The following is an 11,595-nucleotide window of genomic DNA, read 5'->3' on the forward strand; positions in this document are numbered from 1 at the left end:
CATTATATGCATCAGCTCCGAATCATGTCTTTGGTCAAATGTTGGGTTGCCCGGCTCCTGAGTTCGGCTACCTTACGTTCCGCTCTATCGGCTAAGGTAGCACCAGGAGAACTACTGCGATTGTGCCCCCGGTTCGGCCAGGGCGAGCACCTCAGTAGAGAAAGCCAAAAACTGACTGTCATGATGTAGCGTGAGACTGGTCAGCCACTCGATGACCTATCGGAATCTATCGGATTCCTCCGCTTTAACGAAGGGCCGCTTCCCGGTCAGGCACATACGCGCCCCGAACTCGGACGAGCGCAGTTGCCACCAAGGAGCTACCTAAATAGTCTCACTGTTAAACTCCTATGGCTAAGTGAAAGTGTTAAAGCATTATAGTCCGGTTGACTGGCCCGCTGCGCTATCACCTCCTTTGTAGGACCAAGACGTTGGGTTAAGTGTGAAAATGCGTCTTCTGCGAGCACCCCCGCACTATGTGCGTGGGGGCTGAAGCCAACGACTGCCATCTTTCAGATTCTGTATATATATATATATATATATATATATATATATCTTAAAATAGCCGCACAGGAGGTGTTCCCAATACTTGGAGGCACAAGTATAAAAAAGGCCACTACAGTATCAAAATATTACTTTATAAATACATATGCTATCATAACATAGCATCTTTCGGGCACTGTGTCTCTATTACACGAGCGCCTTCAAGAACTTCCTGAAAATAGTGCTCGGAGGGTACTCGGCTTTTGTTCGAATCTCGGGACGCAACAACGGTGGTCTCCATCTCTGCCCAGTATGTCTTAACACGGGCAAGAGCCATCCTAGCGCCCTCTATGCATGCTGACCTCTTCATTGCATTTATATGCGGCACCGCGTCAAGGAATTGCTGCACCAAGCTGAAATAACTCTTCGGCTCCGATCTCCCAGGCCACAGATGACCCATGACGTACTTCATGGCGAGTCCGGACAATATATTCAGTTCGGCCCATTGAGCCAGGCGATCGTCCACTGCCAGTGGACGCTCTGGATTGTGGAACTGTGACCAGAAAAGCTTTTCCACTTCGCGATGTTTTAGATCTCGAAAGTGTTCGGTCGCATCAGCAGCACTTGCTGCCAAATCCAGATAGGTGTCCTCCACACTCCACATCCGGTCCAACGGAGCAAACTTCGGATCACAAAACTTCCTCCGCAGCATAAAGGGCTTTCCAGCCGCAATCTGTTCGGCCTAACGCAGCTCCTCTTTCGCAGCTCTCATCGCAGAGCGAGCGTCCTTGGCATCGGCAACGGCCTTCTCTAAGACCGTCTGTCTCGCCCGGTCTTCTTTCTCAAGAAGTTTGCAACGGTCTGCAGCGCTCTTTAACTTCTCGACCATCTCGGCCATCTCTTCTTTGCTTCGGCAGTGAGCAGCCTGTTCGGCTCTCAGCTCTTCAAGGGCCTTCTCGGCAGCCGCATCGCTTTTTCTGGCTTGCTCCTTAGCTCGGGCAAGTTCTGCCCTAAGATTCTCCACGGCGGCCGTACCATCTGCGTCAAGCACACACATTGTAAGACACTGACATGAAGCTCCTCTTACCTGATGCCGCTCGAAGAATTACATACCTTGAGCCTCATCAAGCCGCTTGTTGACAAGCGTGATGTCGACATCTGCCACGTCCAGTTGCCGCTTTAGTTCGGCCACATCATCAGTTCGGCTTGATTCCGGACACCTCGCCACCTACATTCAAAGGCGACATCTTAGACCTGGGATTATGATCCTCTGCGTGCCGTCATTTCTTGACAACGTGCAGAGTCTCAGGGGCTACTATCTACACAGGGCGTATCTTACTTATGCGCAACTGACAAAAGTGTACATTATCTAACGTACCTCAAAACCCGTCAGTAAACTTTTGACGGCCTCATGCAATCCGCTTTCTGCGGATGAAATCCTTTCAATCACCGTGCCCATGAATGCACGGTGCTCCTCTGAGATAGAAGCTCGCCCCAGCAGAATCTTTAGCTCCTCTGGCCGAGCACCAGACGGTGCCGGACTTGTCCTATGGCCTCTTTCGAAGGCCGGACGCGGAGAGCCTTGGGGGGACACATAGCTATCTTCCGCCCCTGCCGGATTCAAAGAAACCCTCAGCGACGACACCTCAGGGTCGCCTACCTCGCTAGGCGGTACGGCAGGGGGAGGCGTCCCGCTCTCCATCATCTCCGGAAGAAGATCCCCCGAAGACGAGCTCTGCTGAGAAGGGCTGAGGTCCGAGCTACAAGGTAAAATTTCGGTTAATCTTCTCAGATATAAATCAAGGATTTCTCTCATCCCTCAAAAGGAAAACATCTCTCTACTTACGGCTCGCTGGAGGGCTGATCCCCTTGAGGGCGTAGTCCGGCCGAGGAACTCCCCGGCGTCGGACCCTCTGGCGAGGATTTTCTCCCCCGTTTCGAGGCCATGGTTTCTGGGTCGTCAGAGGCGGCTCTCTTCTTCCCCTTAGGAGAGGAATTGTCGGTTCCTCCCTTCGGAGCAGCCTCCTTTGAGGAGGCCATAGCTTCCTTGTCCTCCCCCTCCAAAGGCATTATCTCCAGCATCCTGACCAGCATGGGATCCGGCCTGGTTTCAGGAAGGGGAGCTGGACACCTGATCAGCTTTGCCTTCGCTATCCACTCCTATTTAAAAGGACGGCTCTTTTAGGGGCAAGTTTATGACAATTACACGGATAGAAGGTCCGGGCACAAGGTTGCTTACTTGAGTATCTGGGCGATTGCAGCTTAGGCCTGCGTCCTCGGTTAAATCCGGACACATCTCTTGTGATCCGAAGAATAGTCTATACATCTCCGCGGGCGTTGCGCCCATAAAATTCTGGAGAGCTCGCGGTCCCTCTGGATTAAACTCCCACAGGCGAAGGGGGCGACGTTTGCCGGGCAATATTCGGCGAATCAGCATGACCTGCGTCACCTTGACCAAACTGAGGTCTCCTTCCAAGAGATCCTTAATTCGACCCTGTAACAGGGACACGTCTTTGGATAACCCCCAATCTAATCCTTTGTTGACCCATGACGCTAGCCGTGATGGGGGACCCGAGCGAAAGATAGGAGGCGCCACCCACTTGGCGCTCCTGGGAGCGGTGATATAGAACCATTCTCGTTGCCACAAGCCGAGCTCCTCTTGAAAGGAGCCCTCGGGCCATGGAGCATCTGCATTCTTACTTATGACAGCGCCTCCGCACTCTGTGTGCCGTCCCTCGATCATCTTCGGCTCCACTCCAAAAGTCTTGAGCCATAATCCGAAGTGAGGAGTAACACGGAGGAACGCTTCGCACACAACGATGAATGAGGAAATGTGGAGGATGGACTCCGAAGCTAAGTCATGAAATTCCAGCCCGTAATAAAACAGCAGCCCCCTCACGAAGGGATCCATCGGGAAGCCTAACCCCCGAAGGAAGTGAGACATGAACACTACGCTCTCACCGGGCTGGGGACTGGGAATAGCCTGCCTTTGAGCAGGCAACCTATGCGGAATTTCGGTGGTCAAGAACTTAGCCTCTCTCAACTTTAGCACGTCCTCCTCCGTGACGAAGGAGGGCATCCATCGGCCTTGAAGGTCGGAACCGGACATTGTCGAAGGTCCGAAGCGCCTGGAATCTGGAGCCTAGGGTGTTGGAACTCGAGGCGATGGGCGAACTCATTTGAGATTGGAAAAAGGAGTAAGGCCTTGGTCTCTTTATAAGAGGTTGAATACCAGGAGCCCTCCCCCTAACCATTTGGGACTCACCTTTAATCGAGAAAACATGCTAACGGGCACTATTGGGTTACCCACGTCCGTATTGATGAGAATCCCGTAAAAGGGGGGCACACGATCTCTGCTTTGACAAGACGTGCCAAGGAAACCGCCTCGCAAAACATGGTGAGGTGGAAAAGTAAAAACGATTCGAGTAAAGGACTTGGCCGTAGTGTGATGACGCACTGCGGAATACGTCGGCAGATTTGATTTCTGTCAATATTATTCACTCTATGGCAATATGTGGAAACTTATTTTGCAGAGCCGGACACTACTCTTGGTGTTTACAATCTTCTATGAAGGATTTGGAGGAGGAACCCGCCTTGCAATGCCGAAGAAAATTTGCGCGCCGGACTCGTCGTCATTGAAGCCTGGTTTAGGGGCTACTGAGGGAGTCCTGGATTAGGGGGTGTTCGGGTAGCCGGACTATGCCTTCAGCCGGACTCCTGGACTATGAAGATACAAGATTGAAGACTTCGTCCCGTGTCTGGATGGGACTTTCCTTGGCGTGGAAGGCAAGCTTGGTGATGCGGATATTCAAGATCTCCTACCATTGTAACCGACTCTGTGTAACCCTAACCCTATCCGGTGTCTATATAAACCGGAGGGTTGTAGTCCGTAGGCAATCAACTCCATACACAACAATCATACCATAGGCTAGCTTCTAGGGTTTAGCCTCGTTGATCTCGTGGTAGATCTACTCTTGTACTACCCATATCATCAATATTAATCAAGCAGGAGTAGGGTATTACCTCCATCGAGAGGGCCCGAACCTGGGTAAAAAACATCGTGTCCCTTGTCTCCTATTACCATCCGGCCTTGACGCACAGTTCGGGACCCCCTACCCGAGATCCGCCAGTTTTGACACCGACAGTGGTCAAAACCTCCGAGAGATTATATAATGAATTTTTGCTGACCAAAAGAAGTATCGTGCAAGAAAACGGAGTCCGGAGGGCACATGAGGTGCCCACGATGCAGGGGGCGCGCCCTCCACCCTTGTGGACGCCTCGTTTCCTTTCTAGACTACTTCTTATTTTCCTATTTTCTTAAATATTCCAAAACGGAGGAAAAAATGCTATTAGAACTGTTTTGGAGTCGGTTTACTTACCGTACCACATACCTATTCCTTTTCGGAGTCTGAAACATTCTGGAAAGTGTCCCTTATGTAGTCCTCCGGGGTTACGGTATCAATAACATTGGTTTCGACATTTATGGGATTACTTGAGATATAATGTTTGATTCTTCTACCGTTCACCACCTTCGGATTTGTGCCTTCGAAGTTGTTGATTTTTATGGCACCAGAATGATAGACCTCCTCGATAACGTAAGGACCTTCCCATTTAGAGAGTAGTTTTCCTACAAAAAAAATCTTAAATGGGAGTTGTATAACAAAACATAATCACCTACATTAAACTCACGCTTTTGTATCCTTTTTTCATGCCATCTTTTAACTTTTTCTTTAAAAAGTTTGGCATTCTCATAGGCCTGGGTTCTCCACTCATTAAGTGAGCTAATGTCAAATAGTCTCTTCTCACCAGCAAGTTTGAAATCATAATTGAGCTCTTTAATGACCCAATATGCCTTATATTCTAGTTCGAGAGGTAAGTGACATGCTTTTCCATAAACCATTTTATACGGAGACATACCCATAGGATTTTTATATGCAGTTCTATGGGCCCATAATGCATCATCATGTCTCTTGGACCAATTCTTTCTGGATCTAATAACAGTCTTTTGCAAAATTAGTTTATTCTCTCTATTACTCAGTTCTACTTGACCACTAGACTGTGGGTGGTATGGAGATGCAATTCTATGATTAACATCATACTTAGCAAGCATTTTACGAAAGGCGCCATGAATAAAATGTGAACCACCATCAGTCATTAAGTATCTAGGGACTCCAAACCTCGGAAAAATAACTTCTTTAAGCATCTTAATAGAGGTGTTATGATCAACACTACTAGTTGGAATAGCTTCTACCCACTTAGTAACGTAATCAACAGCAACTAAAATATGTGTATACCCATTAGAGGAAGGAAACGGTCCCATATAATCAAAGCCCCAAACATCAAATGGTTCAATAACAAGTGAATAGTTCATAGGCATTTCTTGACGTCTACTAATATTACCAATGCTTTGACATTCATCACAAGACAAGACAAACTTACGGGCATCTTTGAAAAGAGTAGGCCAATAAAAACTGGATTGCAATACCTTATGTGCAGTTCTATCTCCAGCGTGGCGTCCTCCATAAGCCTTGGAGTGACACTTGCGTAGGATTTGTTCCTGTTCATGCTCAGGTACACAACATCTAATAACACCATCTACTCCTTTATAAAGGTGTGGGTCATCCCAGAAGTAATGTCTTAAATCATAGAAAACCTTTTTCTTTTGCTGGTATGTGAAACTAGGTGGTATAAATTTAGCAACAATGTAATTATAATAATTAGCATACCATGGATCAGTACAAGAAGCATTTATGAGAGCTAATTGTTCATCAGGAAAGCTATCATCTATAGGTAGTGGGTCATTAAGAACATTCTCTAACCTAGACAAGTTGTCTGCAACGGGGTTCTCAGCTCCCTTTCTATCAATAATATGCAAATCAAATTCTTGTAGCAAGAGAACCCATCTAATAAGTCTAGGTTTAGCATCTTTCTTTTCCATAAGATATTTAATAGAAGCATGATCAGTGTGAACAGTTACTTTAGAATCAACAATATAAGGTCTGAACTTATCACAAGCAAATACAATTGCTAAAAATTCTTTTTCAATAGTAGCATAATTTATCTGGGAACTGTCTAGAGTTTTACTAGCATATTAGATAACATTTAATTTCTTATCAACTCTTTGTCCTAGAATAACACCTACAACATAATCACTAGCATCACACATAATTTCAAAGGGTAAATTCCAATCAGGTGGCTGAACAATAGGTGCAGAAATCAAGGCTTTCTTAAGTATTTCAAATGCTTCTACACAATTATCATCAAAGACAAAAGGAACATCTTTTTGTAAGAGATTACTTAGAGGCCTAGAAATTTTTGTGAAGTCTTTAATGAACCTCCTATAAAAACCGGCATGACCAAGGAAACTTCTTATACCTTTAATGTCCTTAGGACACGACATCTTTTCAATAGCATCAACTTTAGCTTTATCAACTTCAATACCTCTTTCAGAAATTTTATGCCCCAAGACAATACCTTCATTAACCATAAAGTGGCACTTCTCCCAATTCAAGACAAGATTAGTTTCTTCACATCTCTGCAAAACTCGATCAAGGTTGCTTAAGCAATCATTGAAGTTCCATACACGGAGAAATCATCCATGAAAACCTCAACAATCTTTTCACAAAAGTTAGAGAATATAGTAGTCATACATCTTTGAAAGGTAGCAGGTGCATTACATAAACCAAAAGGCATACGTCTATAAGCAAAGGTACCGAAAGGGCAAGTAAAAGTGGTCTTTTCCTGATCCTCTTTCGACACAGGTATTTGAGAGAAACCAGAATAACCGTCTAGAAAGCAAAAATGTGTATGTTTGGATAATATTTCTAGCATTTGATCAATAAAAGGTAAAGGGTAATGATCCTTTCTAGTAGCCTTATTTAATTTGCGGAAATCAATTACCATTCTATAACATGTAACAATTCTTTGTGGGATCAATTCATCTTTATCATTAGGAGCAACAGTAATACCTCCCTTCTTAGGGACACAATGGACAAGACTTACCCACTGACTATCAGCAAAAGGATAAATTATACCTGCCTCTAGAAGCTTTAGTATTTCATTTCTTACCACTTCTTTCATCTTAGGATTTAACCGTTGTTGGTGATCAACAACCAGTTTAGCATCTTTCTCCAATTTTATTTTGTGTTGGCATAGAGTGGGACTATTGCCCTTAAGATCATCAAGAGTATATCCAATAGCAGCACGATGCTTCTTCAGAGTTTTCAATAATTTCTCTTCTTCCTGCTCTGAAAGGTTAGCGCTAATAATAACATCATATATCTTCTTTTCATCAAGATAAGAATATTTAAGAGTATCGGGTAATGGTTTAAGCTCAAACACAGGATCACCCTTGGGTGGAGGAGGATACCCTAGAATTTCAACAGGCAAATTGTGTTTCAAAATAGGTCCCTGTTTAAAGAATACTTCATCTATTTCCCTTCTTTCATTCATAAACATATCATTTTCATGGTCTAGCAAATATTGTTCTATAGGATCATTAGGAGGCACGTCAATAGAAGCAAGGCCAATAATTTCATATTTACTAGGCAATTCTTTATCATGGGGTTGTCTATGAAATTTAGCCAAATTAAAATCATGAGACATATCCCCTAAACCAACAGTAACAATATTCTTTTTGCAGTCTATCTTAGCATTAACAATATTCAAGAAGGGTCTACCAAAGATAATGGGACAAAAGTCATCTTGTGGGGAACCAAGAACAAGAAAATCACAAGGATATTTAACTTTCCCACACAAGACTTCAACATCTCTAACAATCCCAACTGATGAAATAGTATCTCTATTGGCAAGCTTAGTTGTAACATCAATACCTTCTATCTCAGCAGGTGCAATATCATGCATAATTTCTTCGTATAAGGAATGAGGTATTGCACTCGCACTAGCACCCATGTAACATAAGCCATGATAGCAATGATCTCCTATTTTAACAGAAACAACAGGCATTCCTACAACTGATCTATGTTTATCTTTAGTATCGGGTCTAGCAATTCTAGCAGCTTCATCACAGAAGTAAATAACATGCCCATCAATATTATCGACCAAGAGATCTTTAACCATAGCAATACTAGGTTCAACTTTAATTCGCTCAGGGGTGTAGGTGTTCTAGCATTACTCTTACAAACCACAGTTGAAACTTTAGCATGATCCTTTATTCTAACACGGGAAGGTGGTTTCTCAATATAAGCGGTAGGAACAATAGGATCAACATTATAAGTGATAGTCTTTTCTTCAACTTTAATAGGTTCAACTACTTTTACTTCAATGGGAGGATGATATTTAAACCACTTCTCCTTAGGGAGATCAACATGAGTAGCAAATGATTCACAGAAAGAAGCTACTATCTCAGAGTCAAGTCCATATTTAGTGCTAAATTCACGAAAAGCATCGGTATCCATAAAATATTTAACACAATCAAACTTAGGTGTTATACCCGACTCCTTACCTTCGTCGAGTTCCCAATCTTCAGAGTTGCGTTTAATTCTTTCCAATAAATCCCATCTGAATTCAATAGTCTTCATCATAAAAGAACCAGTACAGGAAGTATCGAGCATGGACCGATTATTGAGAGAAAGCCGAGCATAAATTTTTTGAATAATAATTTCTCTTGAGAGCTCATGACTGGGGCATGAATATAACATTGACTTAAGCCTCCCCCAAGCTTGAGCGATACTTACTCCTTCGCGAGGCCAAAAATTATATATATATAATTACGATCACGATGAACCAGGTGCATAGGATAAAACTTCTGATGAAATTCCAATTTCAATCAGTTGTAGTTCCATGATCCAATATCATCACATAGCCTAAACCATGTCAATGCCTTTCCCTTCAAATATAAAGGGAAGACCTTCTTGATAACATCCTGGGGCATACCTGCAATCTTAAATAATCCACAAACTTCATCCACATAGATTAAGTGCATATAGAGATGTAATGTCACTACTGTAGGATGCTGCTAACACGACACTACAATCAGAGACCCTTCGAGAAACTGTGTGCGATGCCATAATCACAAATGGTGCTGTATGAAAACCGTCAAAAAGGTGAAAACGTTTGCGATGGAGGATGCATCAAACACGGTTCAGATTTTAGTTGCGTGTGTGATCCAGGGCATACAGTTCAGTCCAATGAACTGTTTGCGATGAGGCGGAACAAAAGAAACGGGCAGCCTGATGAAGGCGTGTGTGATATAGAGCATACGATTCACTCAGATGAACTGTTTGTGATTAGGCAACACAAAAGAAATGGGCAACCAGATGAAGGTGTGCGCGATATACAACATACGGTTCACTCGGATGAACTGTTTGTGATTAGGCAACACAAAAGAAATGGGCAGCCAGATCAAGGCGTGTGTGATTGAAGGCATACGCTTCAGAAGGATTAACTGTTTGCGGTTAGGCAACAGAACAGAAACGGGTAAGCCGGATCAAAGTGTCTGTGATTGATGGCATACACTTCACATGGATGAACTGTTTGCGATTAGCCACAACAAACTGAAACAGTTAGATAGATCAATGTGTGTGCGCTAGACGGGCACACCCATTCTAATTAAAAGACGTGTGTTGACATTGCCTATTGAGGTGCACCCTATGGTGCAAACGCCACGTACGCGGCCGAGAAGGCGTACGTGCCCACGTTACGCCTTCCGGGAATAGTACCGCACTTATAGCCGTCAGTAAATTTTGAGCATGCGTCCTGTCACATTCCAAATTGCAAACCTGTTCACACCGATCAAAACCTAAACAGTTTCCCACTTAGGAGCGTATTACTATGTGGTTATAAATACTACTACTCCAAGATGACTGTACATTCATCCTCAACTCCTCATCCACAAAAAGTCAAAAACAAACAAGTCATTCATCACCGTTCCCTTGCGTTTGCCATGGCCAGCGTGAGTTCTGGGTCGAGAGATTGTGACCAGGGAGAGGCGAGCCTGGAAGCGGGAGCACGAGAGATGTCCCGCCTCGCTGCGATAGCAGCCAACATGTCCCGCCGCATGGCCGTAGCAGAAGAGAGGTCCCGCCGCGCCGCTGAAGCAGCACGGAGGACCCGCCGCGCCGTTGATGCAGCAGACTGGTCCGGCCGCGCCACAGAAGCAGAAGAGATGTCTCGCCGCGCCATGAATGCAGCAGAGATGTCCTGCCTTGCCGCGGTGGCCTAGGAAAATGCCTCACGGGCAGGCGAGGACTCTTATAGGCGCATGCCTGCCCTCGTCCATAGGCAGATGGATCAGATCTCTAGGTGGGCGAGGTTGCAGGATGACCTACAGGCCTCGTTTGAACAGTCTACCGACGTCATCCGGCAACTAAATGAGAGCAATGCAAAGCTCCGGGCCGAGCGCAACCTGTTGAGGGCGAAGATCATCGGAAGTGCGGAGCAGCAGGAGCAGACCACTGCCTTGTTGAAGAGGACCGACGTCATCATCGAGAAACTTATGGACGAGAATAACAAGCTGTGCATCGAGCGCAGAAGGCTGGTGGAGGAATCCGTGCATGCTCTCAAGCAGCATCTTGAGGACAAGAAAGAGCTCGTTGCCGCTCGCCACGGAGACTAGTTCCCGCGGCCTGCAACAACGCATCAAGAAAGTAGAGATCAACGAGCCAGATCGTTGTCTTCCTTCTTCTTTTTCCCTTGTGTATTTCGGGCGTTGCCGCATGTGGCTTTTTTAATTATGTTTCTAAATATGTAAGGCAATTATTATCCACTATCATCGTCCTTATATTCATCATGCTTGCTATAAGTCGCAGTCGATGCTATATAGGTCCATCGAATCTTACATCAAGATCAGTGCAAAACTTTCTTTGCAGATTTTCATTTCTCTCTCTTAAATCTCAGTCCAATGAGACATAGCCACGCCGTAGAACAGGTGCTCGAGCGCCATTAATGGAGACGTTGGGAGGGAGGTGTGCGGCGGGTAGTGGTCAAAGGGCTCTTCTCCCGATGAGCACGCGCAGGGGTCTGATCGCACGCCACCCGTACTCAAGTAGCTACCCCGCACGGCACCTACTAGCCAATAAAAAAGGGGACACATGGCCGCATGTAATTGGTAAGTCGAACGCCCACAATTTCAATAATACTTGTGTTTCCGATTTG

The sequence above is a fragment of the Triticum urartu genome, chromosome 5 (assembly GCF_003073215.2).
Source record: "Triticum urartu cultivar G1812 chromosome 5, Tu2.1, whole genome shotgun sequence".
NCBI classification, from domain to species: Eukaryota; Viridiplantae; Streptophyta; class Magnoliopsida; order Poales; family Poaceae; genus Triticum; species Triticum urartu.